General features: G+C 38.8%; 1 protein-coding gene and 1 non-coding gene across 2 annotated transcripts in view; one reads left to right on the top strand and one right to left on the bottom strand.

Moving 5' to 3' along the window:
* LOC109422128 (uncharacterized) overlaps positions 1-20,773 on the bottom strand; it is a 432,211-nt gene that overhangs the window by 256,604 nt on the left and 154,834 nt on the right. The gene's annotated exons all lie outside the window — the stretch shown is intronic.
* Trnag-acc (transfer RNA glycine (anticodon ACC)) lies at positions 6,361-6,433 on the top strand. The gene has a single exon. It is a non-coding gene; the product is annotated as a tRNA-Gly (tRNA).

Genomic DNA, 20,773 nt, shown 5'->3' with positions numbered 1-20,773 from the left:
ACGAGACTCAACGAGCAGAAGATGTAGAAGGTATGTTCTCTTTTTTTGCAATCTAGTGATGTTAGGGCAGCAAAGTCGGTCGAACGGTTGTCGGTGTACCCGTCGGCTTTTGACAAAGAACAAATCGGAAAGTATGGTGCTGCTGAAGCAGCTCCCAGCTGTTACACATTTCTGAGACATTCACGATTTTTTTTAAATCGACATCAAGTTTTTTTAGGTACCTGTACATAATAAGAGTTCATATAGTCGATTCGAAAAAAAAAAAAACTTTCTGAGGGTGCTCTTGTCTGATTCCCGAGCGGACCAAGAACGATTCGTAATGGAAATGTTTTTGACTACAGGGGATGAACAAAATGATTGGGACAGGAAAAAATTTCACTTTTCAGAAAATGGTCAAATAGCTGTAACTATTCGAAAAGTGCATCGAATATTCTCAAATTTTCACTGTTTGATGATCAACTAGTTGTGTATCAGTGGTCCAATTTTGGACAAGATTTGGCTATTCTCCACGAAGCTATTGAGATTCTGGAAATAGGTATAATTATCCGATAGCCAACTTTGAGCTGTTATATCTCCGGATTCAATGAACCGAATGCAATGAAATTTTGACCATTTATGATTTATATGATAAGATCTGAAAAACGTTTGGCTCTTTTTGAATTTTTTTACAAGCAAAAAAGTTATAGCGATTTAATTTATTTTATGATTTTTAGTAAATTGATCTATTTTTAATATGCATCCCATTACTTTTTTATTTTATTGCCGGTTATGTTTATACTTTCCTTCAAAACATATTTATATTCAACTCATTTAGAGGAAATTTATATGAAATATAAATAGCATCTTGAATTTTGAAACGATGTTGAAGTTTTGGATAATTTGGTGTTTTATTAGTAAAATAATCTAATTGTTATAATTTTCCGGCGTTGAAAATTCTGTGTTAAGTCAAAGGCTTTTCAGAGCTCATTATATAAGTCATAATTGGTCAAAATTTCATTGCATTCGGTTCATTGAATCCGGAGATATAACAGCTCAAAGTTGGTTATCGGATAATTATACCTTTTACTAGAATCTTCATAACTTCGTGCAGAATAGCCCGATCTTTTCCAAAATTGGACCACTGATACACAACTAGTTGATCATTTTACAATAAAAATTTGAGAATATTTGATGCACCTTTCAAAAAGTTACAGCTATTTGAAAATTTCTTGAGAAGTGAAAATTTTACCTGTCCCGATCATTTTGTCTATCCCCTGTACACTCAAACCTCCATTTAGGTCGAATCCATTTAAGTAAACTTTATTTATGTAATATTACCTAAATGGAATCTGATTGTTTTCAGAACGTTTAGATTCGGAATAAAGTTGGTTTAAGGGAATAAGTTGCAAGTGGAGTTAAGGGAAGTTCAGGGCGTGATCAGGGGGAGCAATGAGATGGGGGTGGGGTTGGTTTGGGATTATTTACGGTTTCCTAAGAATTTTCTTGAGCATAAGTGATCGAATTTACATGCATAACTTGTGTGTTTAAATGATTGAATAAAAGCCATGCTTACACAGCCTCATGCAACTTTGTGCTGACATATGGCAAGTTCCATGTTTATTTAAGAATCTCTAAGAGCTCCCTTGAGTGTAGGTCATCGGATCTTCAATCGTAAACAATCTAGAACGTCTTGAATCTCTTCTGAAACCACCCTACATGTTTAAGAAACGCTTTAAAGCGCCGCTGAAATCACCCTGAAGCATATTTAAGAGCTGTGGTCCAAAATTTTCAGAAGCTGTAGGCCCCTGAAAATCCCCTGTAGCATCCCTGAGACCCTCCGAAACTACCAAAAACGCCTGCGTAACGCCTCTGAAACCCGTCAAAAATCATTTGAAAGCTTCCTAAAACTCCCTCGAACCCTATGTAACGCACCTGAGACCCTCCAAAACCCTCAAAAAAGGCCTACGTAACGCTTGAGTAATGCCTCTGAAACTCGCTAAAAATCATCTGAAGCTATCTGAAATGCCTTCGAAATCCCCGTGAAACACCCTCGGACCCCATATAACACACCTGAGGCCCTCAGAAACCCCCAAAAGCGCCTTCGTAACGCTTGAGTAATGCCTCCGAAACTCACCAAAAATCCTCTGGAGTTTTCTGAAATGCACTCGAAATTCCCTTAAAACCCCATCGGATCCCATGTAACGCACCTGAGACTCTTCGACACTCCCCGAAAATACCCCACAAGCCCTCTCCGGTGCAACGCCTCTGACAAACCCCCCCCCCCCTCCTGAAACCCCGCATGGTCCCCTTTAAATCTCCAGGTCACTCGCCCTTCTTAAGCTTCTTAGGTGAAGTTCTATTTAGGCAGTCCCGACTCGTTACCAAAATGGAGGTTTTAATGTACTTCGGATACAGGGTATCATCATACCAGTCAGACCTCGGTATAACGTAACTTAAAAAAAACAATTACAACGTCTTCGACTTTGCGCAGTCTCTAAAGACTAAACATTACTAACATTCGACAACGGACAACACATTTTGACAAAGATACGGAAATGTCAATGCTTCCAGTGAGTTGTACGCTCTTTGAAGAAAGCACGACGCTAGACAACGCACTAGCAGGCAACGCCCAGTCTCACAGCCAAAAACATTTCCGGACAGCTGCAGCGGGAATCGATCCCGCGCTCCTTATCACCTCAATACCGTCTGCCACCGTTGATTTTACCGCGTCTAATCTGAGCACTTTTTAATTGAACCCCCGCTGATCTGCACATTGTTCAAACTAAAAATAGTTCAAACGTCAATCTGCTCATAGAACGGAGTGAAACGGAACGCAGAATTAAAACAAAACAACAAATAAGGTTACCAGCAGTGTATTTTTCGCTACCCACAGGGTTACTAGAAGATTAAATTAAAAATGAACCCCGTTGTTTTGCATGAGATGTCGTTCAAACCAACGGGGGTAGACGGTATGGAAACAATGAAAAGTTGACATTGCGATCTTGAGAACCGTTTGGACCACCCTAATTTCACATTATTGGAAAAAATGTTCAAAAAAATATGAAGAAACTTTGCCGAAGACAGCATATAGCTAAAACTAGTAATTTAGGCGTAAATATGTTTTTAGTAATACATACATATACGGCCCATGATGGACCATTGTGTATTGCGTTGTTGACAAACACGCATGCTAGAGGCATGACACGCGATGTTCCATATATTACATATATTACATATTATATTACATATATTAGCAAACATTAGGATCACAGGTAACTTTTGCTGTACCAATTTGCATAGGTTTGGCATGGTTGGATTCTTTGCAAAAAAAAATAACATAGAGATGATAGTTAAAGCTAATGAACGACATGCTCATAATCACGCTTTTATTAAACCTTGAGTTACTCCATAGGTACTCCACAGCACGGATGCAAGATGATTTTTTTTGGAAAAATCTGATCAAAACGCAATCTAGACGAAAGTTTAAAAAAAATCGTGGTAGTACTGCTTAGTAGACGCTTTTTACAGTTACGTTTTTAAAACTGTGGTCAAAAAAATTTCATTCCAGTACAAAATGTACCAAGGACAAGACGTTGGTAAGGAGTTGTCCATAAACTACATAGACTCAATTTTTGGCATTCTCAGACATTTGCCTCTCCCTCGTAGACTTTTGTTCATACACAATTTTTGACTGGCTTCGGCCAGACCTCCTATAGTATATTCCCCACTAAGAGAATTGTGGTCCTCTACCGTCATGAAACTTGGACCAATAAGGTGTGGAGTGCAGAGAGTATGATAAATGTTACAGCTACGGAAGTTTCTTTGGCAATTCTTTTGAGAATTTCTTATTCGTTTTGCAGAGTTCTTCGGCAATTTCTTCGAAAATTTCTCGTACATTGTTTTTGGAAAATTCCTTTGGTAATTTCTTTAAAAAAAATTTGAAGCAATTCTTTCGGAAATACTTTTTGAAATTCTTACGACATTATGAGATGAAAGGTTTTCAGTTTTTTTGTGAACTCTTGCATTCTCCCTTAGATTTTTTTTCCGATAATTTATGTAGGAATCCATTTAGAAATTATTATAGGAATTCCTTTGTAAATTTCTTTGAACATTAAAAATTGTTTCGGAAATTCATTTGAGAATTTCTTATTTTTTAGAAAATTTCTACGGTTTTAGCCTTTTTCGTACACCAAGTGTACTGGAAAGGCTATATGTCCACTCCAAAAATAACTTTTTGATAGAAGGCCCGGAGGGTCGAGTCACATATACCAATCGACTCAGCTCGACGTATTGAGGTAATGTCTATGTATGTGTGTGTACAAAAGAACTCACATCACTTTTTGGCAGTAAACCTCAACCGATTTTAATGACCGGCGATTCATTCGACGCAGAATCTGGTCCTCTCTCTCTCTCTTCTTGGCGTAACGTCCTCATTGGGACAAAGCCTGCTTCTCAGCTTAGTGTTCTATGAGCACTTCCACAGTTATTAACTGAGAGCTTCCTCTGCCAATGACCATTTTGCATGCGCATATCGTGTGGCAGGCACGAAGATACTCTATGCCCAAGGAAGTCAAGGAAATTTCCTTTACGAAAAGATGCTGGACCGACCGGGAATCGAACCCGTCACCCTCAGCATGGTCATGCTGAATACCCGTGCGTTTACCGCCTCGGCTATATGGGCCCTATTGTTTTCTATTGAAACGGTTCGGATTGGTCCAGCCATTCCGGAGTTATGGCCATTCAGGTGTTCTGGACCGGTACCCCAGGAAATGCTAGAATTCCGTGCATGCGACACATCAAACCGCGGCATTTTCGATAGCCTGATGAACAGTAAGCAGTAAAATAGTTTTGGTATTTTCCAGAACCGGGTTCGGGTGTCCCGCCGGAAGTGGCCAAATATAAAGTGAACCAAACCTATGCATGCCACACATCAAATAGTGGCTTTTTCGATAACCTGATGAACGGTAACCAGGAAAATAATCTCAGACCATAGCTGAACCAGTAGTGTTCCGGAACCGGTTCCGGAAGTGACCAGATGCAAAAGTGAACCACACACACGCGGCTTTTCCGGTAACCCGATGAACGGGAAGCATAAAAACAGGCTCATACCATATCTAAACCGGTAGTGTTTCGGAACCGGTTCCAGCCGCCCCGCCGGAAGCGGCCAAACATAAAAGTGAAGCACATTCAAGCATGCGACACATCATATTGCGAATATTTCGATAACCTGATTAACGGTAAGCAAGAAAATAGGCGCAGACCACATCTAAGATCGGTAGTGTGCCGGAATCGGATCCAGGTGTCCCACCGAAAGTGACAAAATATAAAAGTGTACGGTGATGTACGGTAAGCAAGAAAATAGTTTCAGATCTTATTTGGGACAACTGGTAGTGTTCTGGAACAGATTTCGGGTGTCCCGCCAGATGTGGTCAAATGTATAAGGGAACTAAACCCATGCATGTAACACATCAAACCGCGGCTTTTTCGATAACCTGATGCGGCACATCAAATAATGGTCTTTTTGAAAACCTAATGAACGGTTAGTAAGAAAATAGTCTCAGACCATATTTGGGACAACAAGCAGCGTTCCGGAACCAGTTCCAGGTGTACCGCCGGAAGTGTTCAAATGTAAAAGTGAAACAAACCCTTGCATGGGACACATTAAACCGCCACTTTTTCGATAGCCTGCTGAACGGTTAACAAGAAAATAGGCTCAGACCACATTAGAGACAACCGGTAGTGTTGCAGAACCAGCCTAGGGTGGTTGCTAATTTTCTGCAAGAATTCACAAACAATGTCCCGAATAAATTTCAGAATAAATTTCAGAAAGTTTCACCAAAAAAAAATTTGAGAAATTTTCAAAAATGTCGGCGAAGGAATCCCAAATCAATTGCCGTTTTTAAAGGAATAAGTATAAAAACAATAAAAAACAAAGGAATTTTAGATAAAATACTTGAAGAAATCATCAAAAGCATTACAAAAGGACTTTTCAAGCTAATTATCGCGTTTACAATGGTTGTGAATTTTTTGTGCACTCTATGAAAATTTCAGCATGTTGAACTTTTTTGTGAGAGAAAAAAAAGTTGCCTATCCCCCCTGTATATCTCATGTAACAATGGCAGTTGAATAACAGCTTATTCAGTCAAAATGTTCAAAATCAAGACGTAAAAACTTGATTTTTAGGCAAAGTACGTTTAGTTGGTAAATTGAGTAATAAATGTGTGAAAAAATACCACTTGTTTTGGTGGGAATCGAACCCAAGGCTCCGTATCGCTAGTTTGGCGCTTTAACCAATTAAGCCACAGAACAAGTTACGATTCTGCGGAACAGAAAGTGGTGCTTCGAATCCAGTTTGACTTTCTATTCTGCAGAATCGTTACTTGTTCTGTGGCTTAGTTGGTTAAAGCACCGGACTACCGATACGGAGTCGTGGGTTCAAATCCCACCAAAACAAGTAGTATTTTTTCACAAATGTATCATTTTGTCTATTAAACGTACTTTGCCTAAAAATACTTCAAGTATTTACGTCTATTTCAGACATACTGGCCGACTGGTATAGCAGGAAAAGGGCAATAAAATCATTGTCATTCAAAATTAAGCGTATGGCAAAACTGAATAAATTTCCTCGTTTGTTTTTGTTATTTTATTTTTTTTTTTAATTACAGAGCAATACTTTCAAAATCGGTTTCCATACACATTTAAAGGAAGGGCCAAGATATCTACTGATTTTTTTCTCCTGGTAAAAAAAATGTTGTTTTTCCAAAAACCTTTTTTTTAATTTTGGTTGAAAATGATTTATTGAAAAAATAAATAAACTAAATCTGGTCCTGCCTAAAATACTACAGCATCCGCTCGATAACTAACTGTTCTCTAGGTGGACTAAAACTTAAAAACTAGGAATATTTTTGTTGAAACTCCCAAAAAATGTTCTAGATTGTGAGAGATTGATGGAAATCCCATTTGTGACATTTTTTTTGTTAATTTAATTCAGAATTGACAAAAAAAATTATACACCCAATGAAAAAAAATATATAAAACTTTTCATGGATAACATGATCAACCCAGAATTCAAAACAAACAAAATTGAAAAAAAAAACAAAATCCATTGATTTATTTTTACTTGAAAACAGGACTACGAAACAAAGGCTTCTGAAATAGTTAACAGATCCTCTTTTTGAACCCATCTCGATTCTACAGTTTCCATTCAAAGTTCAAGAGTTCGTCAGCTGCTTATTCCACCACGCCCAAAGCACGATGACTATAGCTATTTGCTATAGCAAAAGTATACACCAAATGAACCGATTGTAACCAACAGATTATGCTCCCAACCAAAACCCAACCCAGCAATGCCACTCCATCGTGCACGAAATCAAGGCAAACAGGTATATAAGGTAGGTCAGTCCTCACACAGCATGGATCAATGAACTTTCCGCAATCACGTTTCGCCTGTACATACTACGGAATTTATTGTGTTCAGCAGGCTCCTGAATACTGTCATGCAATTTAGTCCCATTCATTGCAATCAACCAGCTCCAGCATCGTTCTCGTAGATCAGGTGCATTCTGAGCCTCGAGAGATTACAATCGAGCACTAGCCGGCGATTATTTCTTACCTCAACGACTGAATGCAGAACTCACACGATTCGATAGCAAAGAATCTAATAAAGCATAACTGTGTCTTGCTTACAGGTTTCGGTACAAATAGAATGGCATTTTCTCAGGCTAAACGATAAGAATAAAAATAAATAAAAGCTCTGCTACGCTTGACAGTTAAGCAACGTTATGTGAAATAAACATCACCCGGAGGTTTCCGGGCGTGGTTGTGGCTGCCACACTGTTGACGAGGTGCCAAAAACCCTCAAGGGACGATTGGGGAAACCTACTACAACGGAATGCGTGGTCTAGTTAGGTACCATACGCTAATTGCTTAGTGAGTTGTGAACTGAAACGTATAATCTAATTCAATGTTTTGGGTAAGAATAGCTGGTGATGTGCCTTTTCCAGATTTCTCACAATTTTATAGCAGTAACTAACTGGAAAATGTGACCTACTCATTTCAGACAATATTTTAGTTGATTTTGTTTATTAGTATAGTAGTTTTCAAAAATAGTCAAATTTTGAACATTTGATCGTTGCAGACTATCTAAAACGTAAAAGAAGAACACGAATCTTTAAAAAATAGGTACAGTAAATCAATTCTTTCCTAATCCAAATTTACGACCCATGAAAGCATAAATTCCACCTCTAACGGACGGGTAAAAAAGGAGCGTGAAACCAATAATCAATCCACCTTCAGCAAGATTGATTGCCGGAGAATGATGGTGGTGTATGCCCTCACATGCCACACACCATAGAGTAGGTACCTCAAGACATTTAGCCAGTAAACTATCATTAGAGGTTGTCGTTTTGAAAGCCTTAGTAAGTACACATACTTATTGTGCCCGCTCGGCTTGCATCGAAGGTTAGAACAATAGAGTACCTAGCATAACCATAAAGAGCATATCAATCGAAGGCAATCGATCGAACAAATCGGCACGAACTCACAACACAACACACAGTTACTTAGGGTAGGTACACACATGGAGCGCCTAGTGGATTGGAGACGAGTCACTTTTATTGCCAACCTTCGTCAAGTCCCCAACAAGAATAGCTCACCAAATGGTGCCTCACTCCACTCAGTAGTTTAGTACCTTCGGTAACGACAATTAAACGTAGGGTGATGGCGCCCAACGGGAGGAGAACGCGAAAATTATTACCCTTCATCCATCCCACCGTGCGCACATTATTGCCAAAGGTAATCGACAATAATGTATGTTTGGCGATTGGCGGGCTGTGCGGGTGCCATATGGTCGTACAGTGGTCGTCCGTTCCACTGCAGAGCACTGAACACTGACTGTCATCGACCGTGCACCGAGGGGTTAGGCAAATGTTTACAGGTCCTCCACCACACTGCTGATCGAAACAAATGTGGTCCAAATGTGGACCTCCTAGCCTTAAGGTACTGTGGCCTATGATTGTTGGGTGGCATAGGGGTCCACTCCCAATCCAAAGATGCCTGGAGCGAGCAAGAATAGTAATTGAAAATGGCACACAAATGTCGACGCTAGTAAAAGTGAGTGATTTGTACGGTGCACATGTTGGCTAACGTCCCTGGTTTTACGATAAACTTTGCTAACCAATATGAAACTTTAGCAACAATTTGAGGTCCATATGTTTTCAAGAAACTTCTAAGGATATCGGTAGAAACATTTTTCTAAAATTATGGATGTAGGATGGTAGAACTTCTGTAAACTGTATGACACCTTATTCGTCTTTTTGTACTTTTTATTGAACCTTTTTCTCTCCCTCCTTTTCTTTTCCCTTACATTCTTCTTTTTCTCCACGTTCTTCTTCTTCTTCTTTTTCTTTTTCGACTTCTTCTTCTTCTTCTTCTTCTTTTCTTCTTCTTTTCTTCTTCTTCTTCTTTTCTTCTTCTTCTTCTTAAAGTTACGTATCAATTGTTACAGAGCCCGCTTTTGCGTGCAATGCCGAGCAAAGTACAATAACTGACCAGTAACAAGCTGATACCTAGTGTTCGCCCAAGAATTCGTTTTACAATATTGTATGAACTTAAAAATTCATGTTAACATACCTGTCGAACTGGGGGCATCATCGACGATAACAACATCGTAAGTTAGTTATCAATGACCATTGCAAATACCTTTCTAATAACAAAATGAGTTTTCAATTGAATAAAATTGGTTGATTCACAGAAGTTGTTATCAGGGTGCCTTTGATGATAGCAAAATGAGATAATTTGATGATATCATGGGTATACTTGGTTGTTGCCTGCTTATTCATTCAAAATGAGAACAAATTTAGTTAAAATTTGTTGATATCAGATAACACAATATTTTATCCGGTTGTTATGAAATTTTGCTCGGGATGTTGTATGCGTACATCCAAACCATAAGGAATGAGCTGCCGCACAGTATGTTTTGGAGGTCAATGACTATTTTCTTAGTTCTACGAATCCTATTTCTGGAAAACAATGAAGAATGAGCTACTGCACTGCATGGTGCAAATATCCTCTACTACATTACAGGTTCCACCAACGATGTTCCGGAAGTGGCCAAAAAGGACAAATGACCATGTCCACAGCTATGAGAATCCTACTGACCGAAAATCATGAAGAATGAGCTTCCATACAATATGTTTTGAAGTTGAAATTTAAATGTCCCCTTGCAGAGGCCCCCCGGAGTTTTTCAAGAGGACTCAGGGACATCCAGAAGGGCTCCAGACGTTCAGAAAATAAACTGAAGCATACAAGATTTGATACAGTTTCAATTAATCTCAATCTCAATATCAACATTGTTGACACCCCACGAAAATCAAGATTAACTCTGAAACCATCCGGATATAGCAATCGCTGTAGCTGTGGTGTAGGCTATAAAGATATCAACCATGTTGTGTGGGAGTGCCCCGAATACGGTACTGCCAGATCCGATTTATGTGCATCCCTCAGGGCCCGATGGAAACCAGAAAAGGAAGACATTAGAGATGTGTTGGGTAAACTGATCTTGAGTACATGAAGCTTGTGTACGACTTCTTGAAACAAGCTGAAGTTTTCGTTTGATCCACTTGTCCACCTTGTGACCCTCCGAAAATCGTTTGTATGTATCGTTACAGACTGTTTGTCCACTCTACGTTTGACCAGCAGCAATACACCACGCCATGCTGCCACGTGTCAACGAAAAGCCCCTATCATCCTATCCTTTCCTCAAATATTTTTGTTCCCCCTAACCTCGACCAAACCGCGAGTTTTACGGTTCCCCAAAACTAACATAGTTTATAAGTCAAAAACATGAAATTGTAAAGTTTTAACTGAATTTAGCTCCGTTATGCCTGTTGGCGCATGAGCCTTAAATAAATGATTCAGTAAAAAAAGAAGAAGTGAAAAAAGCATTACAATATCAAGCATCACTAAGAATTGTTCTACATTCAGTTAAAACCCAAATTGCATAATTTTAAAAAAAGAAATATATACTTAAACGGTCGCCATGTTGGATTTCAATATAGATTTGAATATAGATTTTTGATTTCTAAACTTCTTTCCAATTCAAAACCAAGTTTTGGTTGTGTTTTGAACGCTTCCTTCGTGAATTTTTATCTGCTATATTGCATTTCAAAATGACGTGCTATATGGATTTTCGATCATTGGAACCAGACATCCACGGTCGCCATCTAAGTAGAGGTTTGAACCATCATAAACAAGATACGGACAATAACAAGATTACCTTTATGAGATATAGATAATTCTCATTGTCTCATTTGTAACATTAAGTTCCACGTGACGAAACATTACTGGAAGAGTCGTTGACGGTCGTTGGGGGTCTCCAGTTAGCCTAGTGGTTAAGGCTATGGATCGCCAATCCGGAGATGGCGGGTTCGATTACCGTTCCGGTCGGGAAAATTTTCTCGATTCCCTGGGCATAGCGTATCATTGTACTTGCCTCACAATATACAAATTCATGCAATGGCAGGCAAAGAAATCCCTTCAATTAATAACAGTGGAAGTGCTCAAAGAACACTAAGTTGAAGCGAGGCAGGCCAAGTCCCAGTGAGGACGTCGAGCCATTAAGAAGAAGAAGAAGAAGTCGTTGACGAAAATTGAATATTTTTTGTTTTGACGAATCCCTGCATCGGTTTCAAGCGGAATTCTGGGAAAATACCTAAAGGAATTACTGAAGAAATTTTTGGAAAACCTATTTTTAAAATTGCAGAAGAAAATCTATAACTCCTGAAGGAATCCTAAGGAAAATGTCGGGAGAATTTCCTGGATGAATATCTGGGAAAGCTCTTGGATAAACTCGAAGAGGAATTCTTTATGCAATTCCTGCAAGGATTCCTGAAGAAATTTCTGGAGGCAATCATAGCCCAAGTATAATTTATAACTCAAATAGACCAGAAGGGGTTCTTCGAACCATCATGAAAACTTAAATTAAAGGCATAAGGTTTGGTGACGGTTCTCAAAATCTGTAAGAGGCCAATTAGCCATCAAAATGTAACTTGGGAGAGGATCACCAGGAGGAGTTTCTGAAAGAACCCACGAGGAATTCATGGATAAATTTCTGGAAGAAATGCCAAACTAATTTCTGAGTTCCTAGATTTATTTTTAGAGAAATTTTTCGAGGAATTTCTAAACAAATTCTCGGATAAAATCCTAAGGGAATGCATTCAGAAACTATCACAGTAATGGCTAGAAGTGAAATTAGAGCTCTTATAGATATAATGAAGAAACTATGAGATGAACTCCGAAAACACATATGGAGTGACACCTAGAGTAATGGCTGAAGCAAATTCTAAGGAAATTTGCAGAGGAGTTCACAGTACAATTTCTCAAGAACATATTGGAAGTATTTCTGAAAAAAAAATCTTAGACAAATTTCAAAAGGAATTCTTCATAAATATACAATTCTGAAATCTTAAAAATGATTCTGTATAATTTTTTGGAGAATTTTACAGAAGGATTCCTAGAAGAGCTCCTAGAAAAAATCCTGAAAGAAGACTTGGAGTCAGTGCTGAAAATTTCATTTCGTCATATCTAAATTCAACCACCTACAGCTCATTTTGGAAGCTGAACCTGAGAATATGGTATATCTCTTTCGTGACGGAGCGCAAAAAATTGAAATCTCCATACAAATTTCCCAACAAAACAACAATTGTTTTACCTCATATGAAAGAACTACTCTTTACCTTTCGATTTCTTGCTTTGACTACCGAGACAAATCGGAAATAAAAATTATGCGACAGACAAAACTTTTTCATGTTTTACGGTTTTTGTCCACTTTTTGTTTACCTCGTTGTGATAAATCTCACAGGCAACGTAAACAAAAGTTTGTTTACTCACAAACGAGAATAAGTAATGGCTGAATTATTGAAACAGTTTACATCACATAAAACAAAGTATAAATAGATGGAAAAAATATGCAAAAATGCTGCCACTCAACAGCACAATTGTGCTGGTTCGTCACGAAAGGGATATGGAAAACTTGTGCAGCTGGACCAGTTCTGCAAGAAAGTCACGGAAAACCCGCTATTTTTCGAATATTTATGGTAAATGTCACGGACTACCTTTGAAAAATGCCAAATGATATTCACCGTGAATATCATTGGGATTTTTCGAAGGTAATCCGAGACATTTATCTTAAATATTCAAAAAGTTGCGATTTTTCCGTGACTTTCTTGCAGAACCGGGCTAGCCGCACAAGTTTTTCATATACCATATTCTCAGGTTCAGCTTCTAAAATGAGCTGTAGGTAATTGAATTTAGATATGACGAAATGAATTTTTCAGCACTGCTTGGAGTAACATCTGCAAAGAATACAATTCAAACGGGTGTGATGGTTAAAGCCCATGACTATCACGCCGAGGACCTGGGATCGAATCCCACTCCCGACAAACTCACCAAGTTTTTCTTTCGGAAGGGAAAGGAAGCGTGGGTCCTGGGATGAACTAGCCCGGGTTAAAGATCTCCTTAATAAAGATTTCAAAAAAAAAATAATACAAGATTTTTAAGAAGAATTTATAATAAACTGCCAGATCCAACCTAAGTTCATATTCTTTCTGAAATTATCATTTATTTTATTTTATTTTTTTTTGTTTGTAGAATGGCATATTTGTAGCAATTTCCTATTTGTTTTTTTTTTATCTGTATTAACGAGATTTTTAGCCCTAGGCTAGTTCATCTCGGGACCCACCCCTCCCGAAGGAAGAACTCACATTTTGCGAGTTTGTCGGGAGTGGGATTCGATCCCAGGTCCTCGGCGTGATAGTCAAGTGTTCTAACCAACTCACCAGGTCCGCTCCTATTTGTATTGAACTTACTATATGGGCTTCTATTTCTGTACATTTGGGGAAGGGATAATTTGATTTTTTTTTTCTCGTTTCAGAGAGCGAATAATGGCGCTTAAGTCTAGGCTTTGAAGCCAGGACACATGGAGAAATGCCTGTGCCCCAACGCCAACTATAACGGAGTGTGCATTAACCGTCTTAGCAATCCACTCCCAACGATTTTATGTTCAAACACAATGGGAAGCAATCAGCTGCGTTTTTGCTAGAGTGCCGGTAGAGGCGCTTTTCTGATAAATGCGATAAATTTGATAACAGTGTAAAGTAACGTCGAAGGTTACGCTATGCGATCGTAGACGGCGCTCGTGTTCCACGTGTTTTTCACATATACAGCGGCGCCGCCTGTACCTATCCACTCGGAAATAGCATGCACAGCACGGGTGGAAAATGCCAGTCAAAAAAAAAAGAAGTAAACAGCTTCAAATTTATATGGTGGCGTAATAAATTCTCTGTTACTGTAATGAATCCGGAAGAAACGCATAGGTACAATGATTTTGTTTCTGATTTGCAACTTTTTGCCCCAGGGTACAAATCGTTGCTATGTGGAACAAGTGCAAGCCAGCGATTTGTCCATACAAGAAAAATGGTTTTACTTTTAATGTGGTGGCGCCATCTCTGAGAAAAACAAGCTTTGATTTCTTACTATTCCCCTATAAACGAAACGGTTGGTACGGCTGTCCCCGTTTCTTCCTTCATTCAATCATGGTATTCATAAGTGGATAACCTGACTGCCTTAAATTTTTGAATTACATATCTTCCAATCCATTAGTCTGCACACTGGGTCTGGGAATTTAAACCGTTATGTGTCCGACAAACTTTTTGCTTTTTTCTACACCGTGCTTTTTTAATGGGCGCTGTGTACCCGGGTACCCTGCCGGCCACATAAGGGATAATATTTGTATTACTTCCCTGATATGCGGTAATAATTAATGCTGACAAGAAAATATAAAAATAATTGATATTTCTAGAATGCTTTTCAATACTGGCTGTGCAAGCACTACCCAAGAAACAGAACTAGCTGAACAACAGTTTCTTAAACTAGAGTTTGCTTAAGAGAAGTTTGTTCCACTCTTATTTAGCAATAATGTTTGTTGGGTAGAATAGAATAGAATAGAATAGAATAGAATAGAATAGAATAGATGAGAATAGAAGAGAATAGAAGAGAATAGAAGAGAATAGAAGAGAATAGAAGAGAATAGAAGAGAATAGAAGAGAATAGAAGAGAATAGAAGAGCATAGAAGAGAATAGAAGAGAATAGAAGAGAATAGAAGAGAATAGAAGAGAATAGAAGAGAATAGAAGAGAATAGAAGAGAATAGAAGAGAATAGAAGAGAATAGAAGAGAATAGAAGAGAATAGAAGAGAATAGAAGAGGATAGAAGAGAATAGAAGAGAATAGAAGAGAATAGAAGAGAATAGAAGAGAATAGAAGAGAATAGAAGAGAATAGAAGAGAATAGAAGAGAATAGAAGAGAATAGAAGAGAATAGAAGAGAATAGAAGAGAATAGAAGAGAATAGAAGAGAATAGAAGAGAATAGAAGAGAATAGAAGAGAATAGAAGAGAATAGAAGAGAATAGAAGAGAATAGAAGAGAATAGAAGAGAATAGAAGAGAATAGAAGAGAATAGAAGAGGATAGAAGAGAATAGAAGAGAATTGAAGAGAATTGAAGAGAATTGAAGAGAATTGAAGAGAATTGAAGAGAATTGAAGAGAATAGAAGAGAATAGAAGAGAATAGAAGAGAATAGAAGAGAATAGAAGAGAATAGAAGAGAATAGAAGAGAATAGAAGAGAATAGAAGAGAATAGAAGAGAATAGAAGAGAATAGAAGAGAATAGAAGAGAATAGAAGAGAATAGAAGAGAATAGAAGAGAATAGAATAGAATAGAAGAGAATAGAAGAGAATAGAAGAGAATAAAAGAGAATAGAAGAGAATAGAAGAGAATCGAAGAGAATCGAAGAGAATAGAATAGAATAGAAGAGAAGAGAATAGAATAGAAGAGAATAGAATAGAAGAGAAGAGAATAGAATAGAATAGAATAGAATAGAATAGAATAGAATAGAATAGAATAGAATAGAATTTATGATAAACTTCTGGAAGAAATATTAGAGGATTGTGGAGCGGACCTGGCGCATGGCTCGCACACTGAAATCCTGAGATCGAGTTCCCGAATGCCGACAAACGCATAAAATGTGAGTTCTTCCTTCGGAAGAAAATTGAAGCGTGGGTCCCAAAAAAGATTACCTAGCCTAGGGCTAAAATCTCTTTAATACAGATAAAAAATCAAGAATTGTCTCGTTTCGCGTCTTGTGGTGGAGTAATAAAGAACTTTATGGAAATAAAATCCTAAATTTTTTTTCTACATGATTTCCTGTAAAAATTCCTGGACAAAATGCTGGTGGAATTTCTATGAAAAATCTGGAGTTATTTTTAGAGGAAATTTTGGAGATCCTAGAGATATTTTTGAAAAAAAATATTTGAGAAAATCTTAAAGAAACAACTAGACAAATTTTTGAGATATTATTAGAAATGTCTGCAGAGAAATTTCTAGAGGAATTTATTAAAGAATTTCCCAAGACGAATCTTTGAGGAATCTATGAGCTTCTACCTGGACCTATCCTAAAATAGATTAAAAAACATATCTGAAGTTGGCAAGGAATCTCTGGAATGAATATTAGAATAAATAAAGTGTAAATGGTTATCTAAAGCGATTTTTAGAAAATCATCCTGATGAATTTAAAACGATGTTCCAAGCGTATTTCTCAAAGGATTCTAGCGCAATCCTCAAAACATTCTATGGGTTTTTCTTCTGAAAATATCTTTAATAAGCTCCTAGGAAAGGTTTGTATAAGCTACTGAAGAAATTCTAAACATGTCTAAAGTTATTCCCAGAAGAAACTTGCACAACAGAATTCCCAAAGAAATCCCTGGGGGTTCATGGAGTTCAAATCAATTTTCTCATGCCTAGCTTCGCCGAGATCATACGTTAGGTTTCTTAAAAACACCACTAAATATGTTTCTTCCACTTTGCACATTCGCTCAGGTTTTTATTGCGATTTGTTTGCGACTACCGACCAGAGATTACGCCATCCTCAGCATTTTAGGGATTTGGGGAAAAAATGAAATTTCCATTCAAAAAAAAAGGCATTGAAGTGGGTCAAAATGACGATTACGTAATAAATGGATGCGGCCCAAAGTAAGTATTTTGTTATGGAACAGATTTTCAACACACTTCCATGATCCAATTATTGAACACAGGGATAAACTTAACTTTTAGCATGACTGTCAATTTACTTAGTTGTGCAAACCGTTTTTGAAGCGTTCTAGGGGGTTTCAAGTGTGTATAGGGGCCTTCCAAGGAGTTTTAAGAATTTCCAGGATCGTTTCAGGATGTTTTGAGGGCCACAGGGGATTTCAGAGAGTTTCATGGGCGTTCCATGCGGTTTCACTGGGTCTTTGAGGCATTCCATGGGTGTTCCAGGTGGTACCAAGAGGGCTTCTGTTTGGGTTTCTAGATGTTTCAGAAGCATTCCAGAGGTTTTCAAGGAGTTTCAGCGGCGTTTCAGAGGTGATAAAGGGTTCCACGGATTTTCAGGGAGTCCCAGAGGCGTTGCAAGAATGATCCGTGGAGTTTCAGGTTGTTTTACGATAATGTCAGGAGTCTTCAAGAGGTTTCTGGGTCGTTCTATGGGGTTATTTGGACATTCTATGAGGTTTCAGAGGAGTTTAGAGTCACTCCGAAGGGCTTAAGGGGGTTCAGGAGGTATCAGGGTGTCCCAGAAGCGTTCGAGGGGGTTTTAGTGGTGATTAAGGAGGATTCAGGGGAGTACCATGGAGTTTCAAGGGGTATCAGGAGAGTTCCATACTGCCGTAATTCTGCAAAGTGACGTAAGCGCCATTTCAAGTTTTAACGTATATATCTGTAATCTAGCATCTATAGAAGAAAAGTTAGAGAATGACGCAGAATTTGATGCATAATAACCAAAAATGAGCCAACATTTTCAATGTCGCATACGTCACTTTGCAGAATAACAGCAGCATAGTTTTCCAGGAGTTTTTAGAGACATTCCATATGTGTGTTCTAGGAGTTTTCAGGTAAACACCGCTTCTGTAGGTTTCAAGAACGTTCCAGAGGTTTTCGATGCACTTCAGGGGCGTTCCAGGGGTGCTACAGGGTATTCCACGATGTTTCTGGGGGTCTCAGGACTCAGGAGGGCGAGTTTTAAAGGCTTTCCAGGAAGTTTCAAGTGAGTTCCAGGAGTTTTCAATAAGTTTCGTGGGCGTCCCAGGATTGTTCCAAGGGATTCAGTGAGCGTTCTATGAGTTGTTTAAACGTTCCACGGGGTTTCAGGTGGATTTAGATGCGTTCCAGAGGTGTTCCAGCAGGTTGTCGAGGCTATCCAGGGGTGATCTAATGAATTTTTCGGGGTTTCAGAGGGTTTTAGAGGCGTTTCAGGGATGTTCCAGAGGGTTTTTAGAGAGTGTTCGAGGCGGATTCTCATGGGCATTTCAGGAGATTTGAGGGAATTTCATGATAATTCCGGAGGTTTTTGAAGGGTTCCAGGTATTTTCAATGGGTTACTGAGGCCTTTTGAGGTGTGTCAGAGGCGTTCTAAAGGTTTTGAGAGAATTTTAGGATGTTTTAAGGGCGTCTTTAGTGCCCATAGGGCTTTAGAGATGTCAGGGGATTTCAAGGACATTTAGGAGCGTTCCAGATGTGTTCCAAAGCTTCGAGAAGGGTTCATGTCGTGGTACATGGGGTTTCACGAGATTTCAAGGGCGTTGTAGAGGATATATTCCTGATATCACCTAACACCCCTTCGCAAACGCTTGAAATCCCTTGAATCCCTTCATGATCCCCCATGAATCCCCCAACAAGCCCTCCGGAACCATGTTGAAATCTCCTGAAAAGCCTTGAAATATTCCTTACTCCCTTCGACGCCTCAATGAACCTCTAGCACAAATGCTAGACAAATTTGTAGCAGATAATTTCTATGAGCACTTCAACAATTATTAAATGAGAGCTTCATCTGCCCATGGCCATTTTGCGTGCGACTATTGCGTGGCAGGCACGAAGATACTCTATGCCAGAGGAAGTCAAGGAAGTTTGAATTACGGAAAATTTCAGGAACAATCGGAATTCGAACCCATCACCATTCAGCATAGGCTTGCTGAATACCCGTGCGCTTACCGCATCGGCTATCTGGGCTCTGAAATCTCAAAACTAGGGTGGTGAAAATGTGTTCAGCCAGCTTTCAGGGGGCGATAACTCCAACAAGTTTGGGAAACATTGCTCTGAAAGTTCGGAAAATTCTTCAGGAGTTATTTCGAGAAAATCCTTACAAATTCAGGGAATTGCTCCTCCGATTCCATTAGTTTTTTTTTCGTATTCCAAGCAACATTTTTTAGCCAAATAGACTTAAAGAGGTACTCAGAACCATCATAAAATCAAAATGAAATGTATAGGGTTTTACGAAGGTTGTCAAAACCGCTACAAGACTAATTGGTCATCAAAATGTTTCTTGAGATCTTTTCAGTTATTTCTCTTTGGTTATTTCACATCACGTGATAATAACCTAATAAATCGAGGTACAATGATATAAAAAAATTATTTTGAAAAACAAAAAACTGTAATCTTTTTGTGCAATGCATTATAATGGGTACAATTAGATCGTTTTATCACAAATGATGAAACTCATAGCTTAATGCTTAAAATTATTCAAAAATTACCCGTTCGAACGTTAATGTGTGATATTTCGAGTCGTAGAGTTAAACAAGCACCCTCATGCACCAAATATTTCTCACTATGAAGGTTTCCTTTCTACCCTATGCTAGTCTTGCGACACAGTATTCATCATCATCGTTAAGAGCTGCATCCACTACGATCCCCATTCAACAATCCATCACCATGCACAACTGAAGCGCATTATAAACATCTCACATCACTTTGTCCGTCAAACTGTCACCAGCGCTAACCACAAACAACAACAGCAACAATATCAACAATGACAAAGCACTACGCGCCACACCGCTCTCATTGATTATGTCACTCTCCGGTTCGTCTTCTCTTCGTTCGGCCCGAATTAGCATCATTTATCTATGGCACCCAGCTGACAATTTATTTGGCATTGTCACACCCCTCACGCACTGTTCACAAGCATCGCGGCGTCTCCTCTGAACCCCTTTATCCGTTGCTTAGCCGCCACACAACAAAAGAACGAAAACCTTCACTACGGTTTGTTCAATTTTTTGACACTTCACGACCGAAACCCAAATTCAGTATTCATCACACACAAACAGTAGCGATTCACCCGCACTACGCTTGGCGGCCTCCACCCTGAATGCACAACTGGAGGGGGTCCTTGACTAAAACAGCTTCTTGAAAAACAAAGTTTTCTCACACGAATTCTCGTTTGATTGTTATCACCGTTTTTGGTCATTCCGAAGAACAACGCACCACCATCGCCACCGCGATTCGAGAGGAAAAACACATGTTCTCGGGGCTGTTTTGCGCGCAAAACTAATTCATCTCACTGAATACACAGACTGCACTGGGTCGTTCGTTGGTTGGTGGTTAATGCACGAAGACACGAAGGGAGGTCTCTCTCCATCTCCAGGCACCCTTTGGCGGGTACCCTTGTGGTCTAAGTGTGGAAGGTATCTGAACACCGCCAATATGTAGGTAAATTCACTTCCGTTCGATTTGTGTGCAGATAAGGGTTGTTAACGAGAAAAACTGGACGCTAAGAGATGATATTTTGGTTGATTCAATTGTCCTTTCCGAGGCAACTGCGGAGTTCCAGAGAATATTTTTTATACAGTGTTGCCAAACATGTTATTTTTAAAATTCAAAATCGATTTTTCATCGAATGAATATATTTTGAATTTGAAAATTTTAATTCT

Source organism: Aedes albopictus, chromosome 1 (assembly GCF_035046485.1).
Source record: "Aedes albopictus strain Foshan chromosome 1, AalbF5, whole genome shotgun sequence".
NCBI classification, from domain to species: Eukaryota; Metazoa; Arthropoda; class Insecta; order Diptera; family Culicidae; genus Aedes; species Aedes albopictus.
Note: the sequence above shows the minus strand (reverse complement) of the source record. Positions and strands in the feature narration are given on the sequence as shown.